The following is an 18627-nucleotide window of genomic DNA, read 5'->3' on the forward strand; positions in this document are numbered from 1 at the left end:
GGGCTGAAGCCCAGGCTCTGAGACCCCACAAAGAGGGAGGGTCTCAGAAATATGACTCCAGCCCGTGCTTGTATGTCTGCACAACTATTTTATAGCTCCGGAGCCCGAGCCCCATAGGCTCTGAAACTCGGTGCCGCATGTTTTTGATCACAGCGTACACATACCCTGAAGGTCCCTGGATTCAATGCTGGGTTTTGGCAAATCTCTCTTCTTTCCCTCAACTTCTTTTCATTAAGAGTGGATTATTTTTCAGTTATGACAGCTTCTCCCTTTCATCAGTTATCCCTTAGGTATCAGAACAGTTACGAGAGCGTGCCTGTCCTGGGAGTGGCATCTGGGCCACTGGTGGGAAAATCAGGAATCCTTGCTGCCCCACCATATTGATGGAAACATTGCTTTCAGCTGAGTCTTCATTCTAGCTTGGTATCATCTTCTGCTTGTGAGGATGGTGTGAGAAAATGCCAATACCTCTTTTCCTCCCTAACTTCCAAGGAGGACCAGTCGGAAGTTTTATCTGCGCTTAATTCTAACATAGTTTGCTCTCTATTGAAAAACAAGCAATTGTTGCTAGTTCCCTAGCTGCAAATACTCGTCTCTGGTGAGGGGCAAACTTCACAAAACCCACACAATTCCATTTCCCCTATTGCAAGGGCCCCACAGCAAACCATTCCAAACATGCTTAATTGACACTGAGCTAGCTGAACTAAAATGAGGTTATTTTTAAAAAAACTGGCAAAGTTCTGAGTTCAACTGTGCTGTCTTCCATGACTGATTTCACTTGGACAATTTCCCATCAAGTTAACACAAAACCCAAAGACATCCTCCTTTTCACAACCCTACTAGAAGTCCATAGGACTCTTGGCTCCCAGTTTCCTGACTCCCAAAGAGCAGCTGTGGTAATGATGGAGGACGCAGTGTGAATCAACCCTGCTTTTTAGAAATCACAAGAAGAAGCTTCCAATTTACATTTTATATTCAAATTCAAAGCTGTCTTCACAAGGAAGAGGGCTAAAGACCTCAAAATTTGTATCCTGCCTGCACAGAGATTATGTATTGATTTAACTATTTCTGTTAGGGGTGGCAATGTTTAAAATAGATTCAAACGCTATTGTGCCCACAGTTACTCTAGTGTAGCGTATCCCCCTATATTTATACCTTTATGCTGGTATAATTGCATCCATACTAAGGGGTTGTAATACCTTAACTATACAAGTCTCAAACCGCTAGTTAAAGCGGTACAAAACTTGTGTGTCTTGGGAAAATGTTTTTGCTCTTCAAACATTCTAATCAAAGGATCAATACTGCCCCACTGAAATCAGTGGGAGTTTTACCCCCACATTGTTTTATAAAGTTCTACCAGCTACAGGAGTAAGCCAACAACCACTTATGGTGTAAACAGCCTCTCAAAGCAAAGAAAATGAAAATAACACCACTGATTAAAGCCAAACTTCTATAATCGCCTCTCCTACAAACCCATTAACACCTCATTAACACTACCACATGCCTACAAAAGAAATGGAGTTTGGGAACAGCTTAGGCACAAAGTAAACAAATGATAAACAGAATTGCTGCTTATTTTTGTCTGAAGGCCTCAGAAATAGTTGCTCCCTGGTTACACAGGTTATGTTCCTATGATCTAGAAAAGCAGAAATGAATGAGATTTCACATTCCCACAATGCAGTGAAGAAATGTTTCTTATACCATGAGATCATAACTCAGAATAAGGAAAAGATGATAAAAACAACTAATGGAAAACAGGAGGTTTTTTTTAATATAGTAAATTGATGCAGGTTGTAAAGAAAATTGATTTTTAATCAGACAATAGGCAATGATTTTAAGAATACAAAACAAATTCAAATAAAAATGCACACGTTAGAGCAAAATGAAAGCTAGTAAATATGCAAGGTTTAAAGGCAAACTAAAATAGGGTTAGATTGTGTCGTTAGGCTCAGTCCTGAATATGGAACAACACCAGGAAATAGTTGTGTCTCAGAGTCATCTTGGAATCTCAATTCCTCTGGAGCTTCCATTTTCCACTGCAGGGATCTTGCATCAGCCATTTACAAGACACAGTGTATTCTGCCCTTTGCATCCAGTCACCTCTGCTGGGGCACAGTATGGGCATGAGTGGGGAAAGGAGAAAGAGGCGGAGTCATGACGCTGACTGCTCTAATGCCCCCTGAGTCCCCTCCCAGCAAGGCCCCTGCTTGTCTCTCTCTCCCTGGACACAGGATCCAGGCAGGTCTACTGCAAGCTAGGACTTGAGAGACCTGCATTCATTTCCTTGCTCTACCCTAGATTTCATGTATGACCTTAGATCATACATAAAGTACAGTGATGTTCCCGCTCTGTAAAATGTGGCTAATAGCACTTCTCTACCTCATAGGGGTGCTGTGGAATAAATACATTAAAGATTGTCAAGGGCCTTGAGACATGGGCGCCAACGCCATGAGTGGAGCACCATGGGGCACCCACAGAAAAAAATTATTGGGTGCTCAGCACCCACCAGCCACCCGCCAATCAGCTGTGTGGTGAGTCCTGTCGATCAGCTGTTCGGTGGTGGGCGGGAGGTGCTGGGGGAAGGGGGCGGAACAGGGGTAGAAAGAGGTAGAGCAAGGACAGGGCACGCTCGGGGGGAGGAGGCGGAGCAGGGGCAGGAAGAAGTGGGGCAGGAGTGGGGTCTCGGGGGAGAGGGTGGAGCAGGGGTGGAAAGAGATGGGGCAAGGGTGGGGCCTTAGAGGAAAGGGTGGAGTGGGGTGGGGCCTCAGGGTGGAGCGGGAGTGCAGCAGCCACTCAGACAGAAGAAAGTCAGTGCTTGTGCCTCGAGATCTACTGATGAAGTGTATTATATAAGAGGCAAGTTATTACTGCCCTGCACAGTCAATGTAAGGCCAGGGCACAACCTGTTTGTGAACAGGCAAAAGACAAGTTGAGACCCTAACGTCACCACATTCTGCTTGTTTGTTGATTGTCCAGTGTTGTATCATTTTTGTCTTGTCTTTTTAGGTTTCAGTCCTGCAACCAATACTGAGACTACTCTTGGGAGTAAAGTTACACATACCTAGACCTTCTTTACATGCAGAAGTTGTGCTAATTTAACGTAAAATCTTTTTAAATCCAATTTAGTTAAACTGGAGTAAACTCTCGGGTGGACACTTATTTCAGTTTTAAAATGGCTTATTTTGGTTTAGTTTAAACTGCACCCTAATCAACTTAAGCCAAAGCAAAAGAAACGTGGTTAAAGAGTACCCACACCAGTTCAGGTAAATCAGTTCAAAACTCACACCTTAAGTTAAACTGGTGCAACCTTCCTGTGTACATAAGCACTTAGACTCTAAGCTCTTTCAGAAAGGGACCATTTCTTCCTCTGTGCTCATACAGTGCTTAGAGCAATGAGGACCTATCCCTGATTAGAGCATTTGAGTTGTACCACAATATAAATAATAAATAACAGCGATGGAGTGTGTCCCATTAGACAGAGAACTAGACTAGTGATTCAAGAAATCTAGTCTCTGTTTCTGGCTGTCCAACTGGCCTGCTGTGTAACCTCGGACAAGTCACTTTCCCTCTTGCTATGTGTCTGATTCATCTATTTAGATGACAAGTTCTCTGGGATAGGAACTGTTTCTTACCATGTGTTTGTAGGCAGCCTTGCATAGTGTGGCTCCGATTTCATCTGGGCCTTCTAGGTTCTACTGTAAAACAAATAGCAATGATTAAAATAAATAATCACAAGAGTACATCATGTTTTCTCAACAAAGGAATCAGAGTAGCAAAGGAATGTAACTTTTGTAATTGTGCATGTGCATGGCAGAGAGAGAAAAGAAGCTAACGGTGGCATGACTGCATTTTCAGGCTTGTGTCATGCTCTAAAACCACATCCAGATGGCAAAAAAAAAATCACAGCCTCAAAGCAGCTGATGAAAGACAGTTGCACTAGCTGGTGCGATTCTTGGTGCCAACTATACATTTGGGAACAAATGTGGGAAGAGCATGCAGTTTTCAGGTAATTTTATTGCAGCTTGAAAAGATGGTATAAGAAAATAGGGAGATGAAAATGATATCTGAAATTAGTAATTTTTTTAATGTTCCTCCCACCCCCACCCCTGCGAATCTGCAAATCTGATACTGTAAATCCTGTTCCCAAATCAAATAAGTCCAGAGATTCGACATCGACTGGGTTTGAAGCAGGAATCTCCAGTGATCTGAGACTCACAGCTGTGGTTTCCCTCCCTCCCTTCAACTTTGAAGCAGCTTCAGTAATTTGGATTTAGATTTCAGTCTCAGCTCCTGGTGGGGAAAAAAAACATGGCAGGCCTTGAAAAGTTATACCCAACTGTCAAGTATCAAAGGGGTAGCCGTGTTAGTCTGGATCTGTAAAAGCAGCAAAGAGTCCTGTGGCACCTTATAGACTAACAGACGTATAAGAGCATGAGCTTTCGTGGGTGAATACCCACTTCTTCGGATGCATCCCACATCCTCTGCTCAATTTACCTTTTTGATTGGCTTAATTACTTTGTTTACCTTAGATGTAAATGTACTTCCATTGTCTCTGGCCTCACCTTGCTCAGTTTACACTGGAAACACAGGCAAACAGGCAAAACAATATTCCTTTGACTACAACAAACTCGTTTACCCTCTCTACTCAAATTGCTTGGCCTGAACATATTTTAGGAACATTTTCCAGCACACATACATAATCCTTTACACAGGAACCATACATTATGCAACAATATTAATGACCAGAGTGTCACTGGTTTTTATATGATACTTTCAAGACACTGTTTGGCTAAATAGTATGAAAACAGTGTGTTGGGTATGCCCTTTTCCAGTTGGCATAAAGGGGCTCATAGGGTCACTCCAATTTCGTCAGTGCTGCTTTGAAATAAAGAAGACACACACAACAGGAATTTAGGAAGATTTTTTTTTAACTAGCCATGTAATTTTCCTCCTTAAGTACACTGTTCTGCAACATAGCCCTCTTAGAATCTTAAATATCTAGCAGCCCCTCACAATGGTCCCATTCACAGCTTCGCAGAGCAAAAGGCCTCTGTGATATCACAGAGGCAGGAACTTGGAAGTTACAGCATGTTCCCAAGGAAGGGCTGTACACCCACAGCTAGTTGGCAGAGGGAATGCACTGCTTGGAGGATAGAACATAGCACAAATATGTTTTTTTGAAGCATGAAAAGAGAGATGATGTGCTTCTTCTATGTGCAGAGAAAAAGCACTCTGATACACAGTCCTGACTAGATGCAGAATATTATGGGTTCGCCATCTCCCCATCCCCTGGTCACTGATGTTCATAAATTAATATGCAGTGATACTGTAGAGGCTGTAGACATTTTATGGGCTTTTGAAATCTGTCCCAGCAGGAAACGTGAGGCATCACACATGGTTTGCTTTTTTTTTAAATTATTATTTTTGTTTGTTTGGACAGGGACTCTGGGCAGAAAATATTTGATCTGAAGAAAAAAAACAAAGAATAATTAGCTGATCGCTATCCTTGAGAAGTGGACATTTTCAATTATCTAAGGACAGTGCAGCTTTCTGCAGATGGCTGTTTCTGGCTGCAGGGAAAGAAAAAAAAGAAAGAAACTATTAAGGAAGGAGAGAAAACTAATTGTGAAGGTTTTAAATATCTATAGATTTAATTAATAATAAATAATGATTATCTGTTGAAAAGCTTTTCTATTAAGGAAGTAGCTTGCCTGGCAGTTGGAGCAGTTTACACTGTGGGCATGTCTATACTGGAGCTGGAAGGTGTAGTCCTAGATACATCCTCAGTGTGGCTAGCCCGTTCTGCTGCTCATGCTGCCATGACTATATTTTTATTGTTAGAAGACTAGCTCCATCACAGCTAGTGCAAGTAGATTGTCTTGAGCTGGGAATTATACCTTCCAACTCCAGTGTGGCCATACCATCCCTAGTACTGCCTCTGACTCACTGTGCGATGTGGGGCAAGTCATTTTACAGGAGCATTATGAGGCTTGACTACTTTTTTTTTTTTAAATGAGAGAGACAAGGGAGGTGAGATATTAATATCTTTTATTGGAGCCAATTCTGAGGTGGAAGGGACAGGCTTTCGAGCTCCAAAGAGCTCTTCTTCAGATCTGGGGAAGGTAACCAGAGTGTCCGAGCTAAGTATAAGTTGGTCATATGATTAAGCATAAGGGGTTCACACATGCTATTCACATGAGTGCAGGGGACTAGACTAGATGACCTCTCAAGGTCCCTACCAGTCCTATTATTCTATGCTGTAAGAGACCATGTAAAATGAAGTGGCCAATTAAGAGTTATCAGGTAGGGGTCTTACAAATTGTTGCAATGAGCCAGAAAACCAGTGTCTCTATTGAGGCCAGGATTTTTAGTGTCTAGCAGAGTTATGAATTTCAGTTCCCAAGCACATCTTTTGAAGGTGCATGCGGGTTCCTTTGAGGACAAGGACTGAGAGTTCAGATATGAAGTGATTGCTTTGTGAAGTGTTCACCCACGGATGATGTGATATTTTTGTCTTTTATCATTTTTCTGTGTGAGTCCATTCGAGTGCACAGTGATTGTCTGGTTTCACCCACATAGTTGTTGTTGGGGCATTTGATGAACTGGATGAGGTACACCTAATTTATCCAAGACTCTTGCTCCTTGGCCATAAATTACACACAGAGAACATAATTAGCCACATAAAATTCATTGCTCCCCTCAAAAGCCCATTTCTGCAAACACGCTTACAAAAAATATATTGAAATTAAGAGGAAATATCAATTCCACATCTTCTTAAATGTCTTTAGATGACCTCTTGCTTGCTAACTAACTTGTTACAATGGCAAGACTTGCACTGATTTCAATGGGCATTGGTTCTGCTTCCTTTACCCACTATCTGAAAATTTGATAGCAGTTCAATTTACACAAAAGAAATAACTTGGAAAGAAAAACCAGTTGTGCAGCCTGCAGAGAGGTGCCCCCTACCTTACTGGTTTGTGGGGATTTTGTTGTTGTTCATTGTAATTTAGATGATCAAAAAAGTATCTAGAAACACTGAGGGAGCCAACCGTACTGCAACTGGTAAGGCAAGGGAAGTGCTTCACAAAACTGGTATTGGGATACAGGGCCTTTTCAGAGACCTGGTTCCTAGCCATTATCAGAAGGGACCAAAAGTCAGTGCCATCTGATGGTTGTTCAGAAGCTTATATGTGAAATTACATTTGGCAGTCTCACTACAGTTCCTGGCAGTTAACTGTCCACATCTCTCTCTCTCACACACACAAACCCACCATCACATTGGTATCTTATATCAAAAACAAAGCCAAGTATTGACATAAGAAAAGAGACGTGAACTTCTTTCTCTCTTCTTTGGAAGGTGGTTCCTCCAGGAGAGAGGTAAGATGGGCTAGCAGATCATTGTATGCAAGCCAGACTGCCCATGCTGTACCTTATCTCTAGTAGAGTGTTAAGGTCTGCAGTGGTGTCACTCTGGACTTGTCATGAATAGAAAATGTATACTTGAAAGGAAGGGGTGTGTGAGAGGGGATAAACGGAAGGAAAGGGGAAAGTTACAAAGCAAGAAATGCTTCCAATACTTGCATTTACTAGCTGCAGACCAGAGTTTTGCATCACTAGGCAGAAAGAACAAACTGACCTCTTCACAGAAGTGGTGCTCCTAAGATCTTTAATGGCTTACTTCAGAATCAGTTCTCAATTGAACACAGGTATCATGGGGGGGAGGGGGGGGAGGGGAGGGGAAGAGGTATAAAAGCACCATGCAAACTTCTGACAGAACTAGCTATGTGAGAGACAATCTGGGTCCTTAATGTTTTTAAATGCATGCCCTGCATAATAACAAACACTGCAGAATCCTCTGCTTTTCTCCCAAGTACCATTCTACATTGGGCCATAAAGTATACATCTTGTAAGCCTCTGACATGAATGCATGTTTTATGTAAGATGGGGAAATATTAACTTATTGCCTTCATATATAGAGGGTCCTTCCAAACATTTTCCACCTCTGACACTGAGGGGAAGGGGAGCAAAGAGGCAGCGCTCCAGGGATTTCCTGCAAACACATTTAACCTTTGACACCTGCAATCATCATTTCCAGGGCTAATACCAGGAGCTGCAGGAGTGCAGGGAGCCTGCTGTTGCTTTTAGCCTTGGGAAATCCTAGGTTCCTTGGGATTAATTTGTTATAATGGCCATAAGTATAGGGGTACATCTGGAGGTGGGAGAAGGGGAGGGAGTTCTACAAGAAATCCTGCTGCTTGACAGCAATTTTTGCAAAGGTTAGAACAGGCAGCTACCTGATTCGGCTGAGTCACAACTTTTCCATAAAGCAATAAGACTCACCCATATTGTATATGCACAGTTCTTCCAACAAATATTTGCTTTAATGAACGATGTGCAACACTGCTGAGAAATTATTCCGGCCACAAGTAAATAGTACCTACCAGCTTGCAGGTTTTAATACCACTTGCCGAGGCAGAAACATTGTGTGAAGGGATGGCTGACAAGATCGGTAATGCCTTATGGAGCTTTTCATTTCTAGGTCACCAGGTCAAATTCAGAAGCAATGAAAAGTCCATACCATCAGATGGTGGTTTGGTGGCTTATATGAAACAAGCTGGTAGCCTCAGTCTATCCCTTCTGGACAGGTGTTCACCATCACAACTTACACAAACTGGATCCCTGGATGACAGCCTCAGCATAAAAGTATAGTAGTGAGTAGACATAGAGAATGAACCACTCCCTGACTCCTACAGGGCTGATTTATGTCAAACATGAGGTAGTGAGAGCCCAGTGGTAAATTACAATTATCCTGCATTTTTGACTGCCTGAGCTGCACTCTTGCTGCGAATCCACCTCCACTGAGCCTACTGCCAACATCCTGCCATTAGAACCGCCATTTATTAAAGCCAGATCGACAAAAAAAAATATTTCCTCTCTCTCCTCACTCACTTCCAATTACTTCAGTCTGAGTTTGAAGATGAGCAACATTCAGTCCAGAAATAGCAGTAGGTTTAAGTGCAAATATTTTGCAGACCATTAGGGATAGGAATGAGTTCTTTATCTCATTGCACAGGCAATGAGAATCTCCCAATTCCAACCATGCATAGCCCTTGTTCCTTCCTAGCATTGGAAGCAAACATTGAGCCTTAATATCATGGGATTATAATTGAGTTTTCTAAAGGTTAGTGGTTGTATTTTTTTTCCTTCCTCCAATGCGCAGTTGGAGTGATGGTAACAAGACAGCTGGGTTTTCCATACAAGGGAATACAAATAGCTTTTCTGCAAAATAAGTGGTCTAAACAAAACGTGATGGCATGGTATAGTTTGTAGCAGTTATGGGCACTCATTTGGGATGAACTGCATAACTCGTGGCTTTGCCATCATGAGTTGTGTGGCTGTACCAAATTCACGTCAATAAAACCTTCACATCTCATCACATCATTTTGTAGTCTCTGTGGGAGAAATCCATCCATTAGTGAGGCAGACATTGAAAACTCCCACTGCACAGCGGTTGGATAGCTTCACAGCAGGGATTCAGAGACACTGTACTGCCTCTGCTTGGTAAAGCTGGGCTCCAGGCTAATGTTTTGGGAATGGGTTGGGAGAGGAGGATATGGCTACTGTGATGGGTTTGGTCACAAAGATCCCCTTGAGGCTGTCACCTGATGTGCTAGAATTACCTCTGAGCCCGTTTTCCACTGCCAGTTTGGGACTCCAGAACCCTGCCTTGTTGAGCCAGACACGCTAATCTGCTGCAACACAGACCCAGGTCTGGTCCACCCCCCCAAAGCTGCAGACTTTAACCAAAAACTGCACAGCATGTCACCTATCTCCAGCACCCAGACACTCAGCTCCCAATGGGATCGAAATCCCAAATAAATCCATTTTACTCTGTATAAAACTTATACAGGGTAAACTCATAAATTGTCCGCCCCCATAACACTGATTGAGAGATATGCACAGCTGTTTGCTCCCCCAGGTACTAATAACTTACTCTGGGTTAATTAATAAACAAAAGAGATTTTATTAAGTATAAAAAGTAGAAGTTAAGTGGTTTCAAGTAATAACAGACAAAACAAAGTAAGTTACCAAGCAAAATAAAACAAAACATGCAAGTCTAAGCCCAATACATTTAAGAAACTGATTACAGGTAAATCTCACCCTCAGAGTGTTCCAATAAGCTTCTTTCACAGACTAGACTCCTTCTTAGTCTGGGCCCAATCCTTTCCCCTGGTACTGTCCTTGTTAGTTCCAGCTCAGGTGGTAACTAGGGGATTTCTCATGACTGGCAGCCCCCTTTGTTCTGTTCCACCTTCTTTTATAGCTTTGGCACAAGGCGGGAATCTTTTGTCTCTCTGGATCCTCACCCCTCCTTCTAAATGGAAAAGCACCAGGTTTAAGATGGATTCCAGTACCAGGTGACATGATCACACGTCACTGTAAGACCTCGTTCTCCATTCTTTCAGGGCTGGCCTGCACATATCCAGTAAGTAAGATTTGTGAGTAATCAGAGCCATTCACAACCAATTGTCCTAGTTAATGGGAACCATCAAGATTCCAAGCCACCATTAATGGCTCACACTTTGCATAGTTACAGTAGGACTTCAGAGTAATACTTCATATTTCTAGCTTCAGATACAAGAATGATACATTCACACAAATAGGATGAACACACTTAGTAGATTATAAGCTTTGTAATGATACCTTACAAGAGACCTTTTGCATAAAGCATATTCCATATAATATTACATTATATTTACACTCATAAGCATATTTCCATGAACATATGGAGTGTAACGTCACAGCTACTGATTTAGAAATTACATGGATACCTCCTGGACGGACTACGCCAGAGTCAGCGGCAGAGTGGCTACACAGCAGCCCACACCTGGGCTGCTGGTTGTGGGATACACTGCAGCCCATTAATATCCTTCCGAGTTCCCTGAACAAAGTTCATTTCCCAAGACGTTGTCATGGTACCTCCTGTATAATCAAGCTATGGGCTGCATCACTGCTGGTGCAAGAGGAGCAGGAGGGGCTGCTGTACCCTGGGGGATATGCACACTTGCGGAGGGGAGGCAGCTGTTCCATTCAGGGAGGAGAAATTTAACATGTGTGTGGTCAAAACTCCATCAGAGTCCTGAATCAGCACACTCCTTAGGCACCACTCATCGCTATGAACATTTCCAAGGTGGAGTGGGGTTTGCAGGCCCTTCCACTCCTCATGCAGATTTTCTGCAGACAGGACGCTGCAATGCCAACCATGCTGGCAGAAACTAGGGTAGGCTAAGACCTAATCGAGCCTTACATCACTGTTTAACTACAGTGAATGAGAAATTATGATCACACAAAAAACTGGCTCTTCAGTGCACAGTCAACACCAAAAGCAGAAGCAGTTCTTCTAGCAGGGACATCTGCTTTCTAGTCAGACAGCTTCAGGGGCTTGTCGTTGTTAATGGCACTGACATGCTGCCTCCAGCATGTCACATGATGACCATGCTGCTGTGAGGCTGGCTAGCCTCAGTTTGTCCTATATGAGCCATTATTGTTTCATAAATCTTAATCCCAGAGAACTAGCCAAGAGGCTATTAAATCCACTCATTACATCTATACTGCTGGAAGATTCTACTACACTTCTTATTAATTTAAATTAGCCTTGCATAAGGGAACCCACAGCTTTATGTGTAGACCTTTTTTCCCCCAAGCAACAGTGTCTAAAATATACAGGGTATTTACCATGCAACAATAGTCCTGTAGTTTTATCACACTGTTGTTGCGTGAGGAATATCTCTAATAATAAGGCCTAAAATGAAGACTTCTAACTGATTATCAAGCTCTCGGCTGGCTCAAACTTTTGGACACCCAGGATTCAATGCAAAATAAAGTTCAAGGAACCTAGAAGATTTTAGCTCCAGGCTTTAAACCAAGCCAAAGAGCTAAAATATTATTTAAAACAGCAGTTCAATCGTTTGCTTAGCCAGTATTAATAAACCCCCTCTGCATGTTTCCCCAGATAAGGCTGTGATTCATGTAGCAGACATACCATAGAAGCTCAAAAGGTCAAAAAGATGGCAACAACAACAAAAAATTTTAAATCACCCTAGAATCCACTCTGTTCCTGTGGCTATTTTAGTATAGGTAAATAGCTCTTTACGTTTTCTGACCTAAGCAGTTCCGTTTGAGAAGTTTTCCAGCCTGGATGTTCCTAAAATGTTACCAAATGATTAAACACAAATCCTTAAATGAAGAGAGCAGGTTTTATTAAATATCCTAGAGCAGTGCTGTCTGCCCACACTCATGCCCAAGTCTGGCTGCTGGCTGATAAACGTTTTGGCTTTAAGATATTACTTATTAGCATGCCTGTATATTTCTACCTCACACAGTCACCCAAGGGTGATTGCTATCTGTTAATTGAATTCCGTGCCAGCAACTGTGTCTTTGTGTGCCTGCCATTATAATTTTGAGGATTGTGACTTCATTTCCTATTTACAAGTTGCAGTGATTATACTATACACACACACACAAACACGCACACCAGTTTTCGGTGGGTTGGGGGGAAATAACATGAAATTTACAGGTGCTTGTTGTTTGTGCTATTTTTTTTAAGTGCAAACATTCGGGGCTTTACCTGAAATGGAATAAATGCGGGTGGAATAGAATGAGATTCTTAACTTTAGGCGGGAGGTTGCCGCTGACAAGAATGTTCACACAAAATCCTCCAACCATTTTAACTGCACATATATCCACTCAGTACAACAGCACCACTTTGTACTTCCACAGCACCTTCCATTGAGGATCTCAAAGTAATTCACTAACATTACAGAATTTAACGTCACACAGGCTGCAGAAGTCCTTAAGTGCTGTTCTCTCCATTTTACAGATGAGGAAATGGAGGAACGCAGAAATGAACTTGCCCAAGGTGAAATGGCAAATTTGTGGCAGAGCTAGCAATAAAATCCAAGGGTGAAATCCTGGTCCTACTGAAATCAATGGCAAAACTCACATTGACTTCAGTGGAGTCAGGATCCCACCCCAAACCTTCTGCCTCCCAGGTCTGTATTTTTAACAGGATTGCGCATTTTCTGTAGTTTCTGCTGGCTCCCAGAAGCAACAGCAGTAGTTCAAAGATTCTACAGATGGGAAAACCTCAAGAAGTTCAGAGATGTTTCAGGGGTTGGATAAACCTGCTTATCCAAACTAATCTGAAATGTAAGTATGAAAAACAGGGGACTAGAAAGGAAGTGAGTATGCAGGCAGGAAAATGTAAACATTTGTATGGATGTGTCTATACCACTGCCTGTGTTAAACCTCTGAGCACGCGCAGTATCAACTCCATGTTTCCAGAGGCCTGAGCAGACTGACTGGGTGTCATACTCACGTGCTGAGCCCTCTCTCCAATAAGCCTGTCTATTGCATGATTTATTAAATATTACATGATCTTCTTTAGACAGGAAAGCTTAGGAGCACCTTTCTTTCTAAAAGGTTCCTAATATTTGCTGAGTTTTGGCTGGGTCAGAATTATTGCAAAACTAGCTTCTCTCATGGTATTTTATTGTTTCTGCTTCCAAAATCAGGAAATGCCCAGCTACATTCAAATAAAGACCCTTGGAAGTTAAAAAGATTGTTTTGAACTGGAAAAAGTTCAGATCAGATTCAGTTTAACTTCTAGGGGAATTCTTAGCTTATCCAGATCCAATCTCACATTGGGTGCCCAAAGTTATTGGAAACTTTTAACCTTAATCTCTCTGTGCCTCAATTTCCAATCTGTAAAATGGGGATAATACCACCCCCTCGCCTCACAGTGGTGTTGCGAAGATAAATTAATGTTTGTGAAGCACTCAGATATTACACTGATGGGCACCATATAAAAGCCTATGAGGAAATTAATAATTCTATCTCCACAGCTGGGTTTGAATAGCATGCAGTAAAATAGGCCCGGGAGCACACATTGAACAAAGAGGATAATACAAAATATTGAATAGCTGCTCATTAAGTGCGCACTGTCCGTCCTGTGCACTGAGGGAGCATCTGATCATGTAATTAAAGACTATCATAATGCATACACACAAAGGGGCTAAATTAAGGTTGCATGGGTTACCTTAATTCTAGCATTTCCCAACTTGTGCATGCTTGATTTTGCAATCTTAATAATGTTCTTTTAATGTAGTTTGTGTGTGTGTGTGTGTATAATTGTATAGCATTTATAATCACTCATCATTCATTACTGCACATACAACACTGTGGACAATGTTTAGACATTAAAAATCTCAGCTCAGTGATTGAATAGAGAGTACAGTAGAAATAAATATCAATGTATTTCCTAAATATTTACATAATGAGCCATTTAAATGCAAGAGATTCTAGCATATGTAAACAATTGGAAATACTGTATGTGTGAAAGTCTAAAGCAGATGCCAGAAATATACATAGTTCCTTGTAAAATCATGTGATTTACCGGTAGGAGTCAAGCACAGCATATTTTAAAGGTTTTTTTATATTCAGGCACTGCAGATTATAAATACATATTATACTCAAAAAGATAATAATATTTTATCCAGTATATTTAGTCAGTAAACTGATTGGGTTAAAACAATGGGTGCCACTGTAATAAATGGGCATTAATTACTGCTCAGTTACAATGGAATTCCTATTGAGTTCTGCAGTGCATGACATCCAAATGGATATGAAGAGAATTCAACATGATCAAGTCTAATACGACAAACACCAGAGGCAATAATTTTCTCCTTGTCATAAAGTTGCCAAATTACATAACATGTAGTTTCTGCTGCAAAGCTTTTTCAGGACTTGACTTATAGCAGTGCAGCTATCGGCCAGTCAGAGACTCCTTCTATCAAAGTAAGTTGCTGTCATGTATTGCAATCTTTATTTGATGAGAGATTTTCACAACAGTATCTCAGAGGGCACCTAAAAGAAGCTCAGTTGAGCCAACACTGGTTTATTCTGGCTTGGCATGGAGGGGAATAGAATGCTGAGGGATGGAGAGAGCAATACGACTTTCAAGGCAAAAGTTTTCTTCATGTTAATAACCAGCCTGAGCTTAGCTGTCAAGGAAAGAAACAATGCACGTTGTAATTAGTAGCAAGGCTTCATACTGACTAATTATCACCTTTTTAGAAACCAACTTTTGCACGAAGGACCAAAAGCAGTTACAGCACATCCATGTAGTCACACCTCTGAGCTCAAAACTGTCCAAGGTAAATGTGCAGTGGATTTTCTCTCTCCCCCAGCCCTTGATGAAGAGTGTATATTGTTAAACACAGGCTGTTTTTCTCTTTTGAGCATTCCATATTTGTACACTGTGGAGATTTTGGACTATAGGCTGAGCAATCCTTAGCACAGTTCAGGAGGGATGTGTCTGATATGTCCTTTCAAGCACCTTTCTGCTCCCTTAATCCTGGGTACTAGGCCAGGCCCATGCATATATGACAGCAGCTTCCAGGGGCCCCAAGGGGCTGCTGCTAAGGTAATCAGGGCTCACAGGGGGATAAGGATATCACATCCATGCCCCCCTTCCCAAGCCCGTCCTCCTATGTGGGAGGTCTAGGTTGGATATTAGGAAAAACATTTTCACTAGGAGGGTGGTGAAGCACTGGAATGGGTTACCTAGGGAGGTGGTGGAATCTCCTTCTTTAGAGGTTTTTAAGGTCCGGCTTGACAAAGCCCTGGCTAGGATGATTTAGTTGGGGTTGGTCCTGCTTTGAGCAGGGGGTTGGACTAGATGACTGCCTGAGGTCTCTTCCAACCCTTATATTCTATGATTCTAGGTCAGGGCTAGTCAACAGGCAGACCACAGGCCACCAGACACTTTTGAATGAACCCAGAAATATTTTTATTTAATTATCATTACTGTTATATTTTTATTTTCTTCTCTGGAGTCTGGACCTTGACTATACCTTGACCAAGAAATTTGGACCTTGAAAAAAAATAATTGACTGTCCCTGATATCTGGGATAGGCACCCAGAGCACTGGATGGGGACCTAAACATGTATTTTACAATTTTGACTAAACAAATAAACACAAATATCATGGCTCCAAAATATAGCTCCTTTCACCCCACAGGCTCCATAACAATTTTCCAAAATGAAATACACACAGCATGCCTGTGATGGGGGGCAGCAGCCAATCAGCTCACAGCACTCTGTAAAACAGCCTGGAGGCAGGAGAGAAAGGGAAAGGTTTAGCAAAGGACACAGGGCAAACCTGTTCTTTTATGCACAGTGCCATGGGATCCTCTATAACTACACAAAGCAGACAGGCCCATGTGTTGGGAATGACCTACAGCAACCTGTGTGGTATTTAATGTCACTACCATGGAAGGACGAAGGGTTGAGCTGAGCCTGCCAGCATTTGAACCTTTGGTTCAAGGGATGCTAAATAAATAAACTCATGTTAATACCATTAAGGCATCCCCTCCGAGAGAGAAAACAAACCGTTCATGTCTCTGCTGATGTGATACTGCTAATGAATAATGAATTACTTTTTTTTTTTAATGGCTAGTTGATTAAAAGCTGGATTTAAAAAAAATAAACAGTTGGAGTTACCTTTCTCTTCTTTCTAGGCTCCAGAAATCCAGGCAGGAGAGCTGGGGAAGTGAGAAATCACAAAGGACAGTTTAGACACCTGACAGCAGCCAAAGTACAAGTATGTCTGGACCGTGTACCGGCGCACAGTAAGTTCTCTTTCCTTAAGGAAAGCAGAGCTCATTGATGGATCTGGTTTGAGAGGGTTTGGGGGCTGGTGTGGAGAATGCGGTTGCTGTGGTACCAGAGAGGACCTTCTGAACTTGGGGGAAACAGGCCCTTAAGGCCTTTTTTCATCTCTGATAATTGTCAGACCCAACTCTGACCCAGCGCTTCCCCAAACAGTTTATTGTCAAGTGGGATTATAACTTGGGGAATGACAGCCAGGCTTCCTACCTCTTTCCAAGATGCAAGGGCTTCTGTGGATTTAGAAAAAGGGGGGGACATGTTAGGAAAGCAAAATTTTCCCATTACTTCCCTCTCTTAGGCCAGGACCCATAGGTGCGAGTTCCCCTCCACTTGCAGAAGGGGCATTCTTTGACCTCCTTCCCCAACCCAATTCTGTCCTGCTCACTTCTCCCTGCAGACTCAGTCAGTATCCTTCTGCCTTTGCCCCAGCAGGCTTCTTGCCCCTCTTTCCCCATCTACATTTAACAAGCCACTTTCCCTCTGCAGACCTGCTCCTTTCATTTCCCCTGGCTTCTTCTCCCCGATGGCATCATATCCCTTCCCCTTCTTCCCTACAGTCTCACCTGGCTGGGCCTCACCAGAAGACTCAATCTGGGGCTGGAGAAGAAGTCACTTCTGCTGGGAGCCCCTAAATTCTATGTGGCAGGCACCAACTTGCAGGTCCTGGATCAGCAGAGGCAGCAGGCAAGTGGATGAGGCAGGGAAGGGGAGGTGCTGCAGCTGTGGTACCACCAATTGGCTGGAATGACCCTATGAAAGTGGCCCCAGGTGTCCTGGGTGACCAGAGTCCCCCTATACATCTGTATGCTTTGCACACCTCTAGGACAGCTCTACCTTAGTGTGACGGGTTGGATCACAGAAACCCTCCTGGGAGCTGCCAACTGATGTGCCAAGACTACCTCTGTTCCTATTTTCCCTGCCAGCTCAGGACTCCAGCACCCTGTCTTGCCAGACACTCCCGTCTGCTCCAACACAGACCCAGGGTCTGAATTATTTGCCCCAAAACTACAAGTTTACCTGAAAACAGCTCACAGAAGTGTGCTTGTCTTTAGCACTCAGATGCCCAACTCCCAATGGGATCTAAACCCAAATAAATCCGTTTGACCCTGTATAAAGCTTATGCAGGGTAAACTCATAAATTGTTCGCCCTCTATAACACTGATAGAGAGATATGCACAGTTGTTTTCTCCCCCAGGTATTAATACATACTCTGAGTTAATTAATAAGTAAAAAGTGATTTTATTAAATACAGAAAGTAGGATTTAAGTGGTTCCAAGTAGTAACAGACAGAACAAAGTAAGTCACCAAGCAAAATAAAATAAAATGCGAAAATCTATGTCTAATCAAACTAAATACAGATAATATCCTCACCAGTTCCAGAATGCTCCCTTTTACTGGCTAATGTCCTTTTAGCCTGGGTCCAGCAATCACTCACAGCCCCTGTAGTTACTGTCCTTTGTTCCAGTTTCCTTCAAGTATCCTGGGGGGGGGGGTGGAGAGGCTCCTTCTTTAGCCAGCTGAAGACAAAATGGAGGGGTCTCCCAGGGATTTAAATAGACTTTCTCTTGTGGGTGGAGACCCCCTCCTTACCCTGTGTAGAATCCAGTCACAAAATGGAGATTTGGAATCACATGGGCAAGCCACATGCCCATGCATGACTCACTGTCTTTACAGGCAGAAGCCATTGTCCACATGGTATCTTGTATGTCTCCAGGAAGACTTCCTATGTGGATTGGAGCATTCCAAGATGCATTGTTCCCCAAGTGCTTCCTGAGTGGGTACTTAACCTTGCAAATTCCTTCCTAAAGAAGCTGACCAAATGCCTCACAAAGCTTACTTAGAAATTAAGCAAGTATACAGCCCATATTCTTAACCTCGAGTAGAAAATGCTATATA

At 42.5% G+C, this 18627-nt stretch overlaps 1 long non-coding RNA gene across 1 annotated transcript in view; it reads right to left on the minus strand.

Annotated features, from left to right (window-relative positions):
- Positions 1-1795: 1795 nt before the first annotated feature.
- Positions 1796-18627, minus strand: part of LOC128833625 (uncharacterized) — a 116001-nt gene continuing 99169 nt past the window's right edge. Inside the window, exons 3-5 of the long non-coding RNA XR_008444306.1 lie at positions 16564-16604; positions 3633-3695; positions 1796-2102 (exon numbers count right to left, since the gene is read on the minus strand). This is a non-coding gene — a long non-coding RNA (uncharacterized LOC128833625). The remainder of the gene's footprint in view (positions 2103-3632; positions 3696-16563; positions 16605-18627) is intronic.

This window comes from Malaclemys terrapin, chromosome 3 (genome assembly GCF_027887155.1).
Source record: "Malaclemys terrapin pileata isolate rMalTer1 chromosome 3, rMalTer1.hap1, whole genome shotgun sequence".
Taxonomy (NCBI): domain Eukaryota; kingdom Metazoa; phylum Chordata; order Testudines; family Emydidae; genus Malaclemys; species Malaclemys terrapin.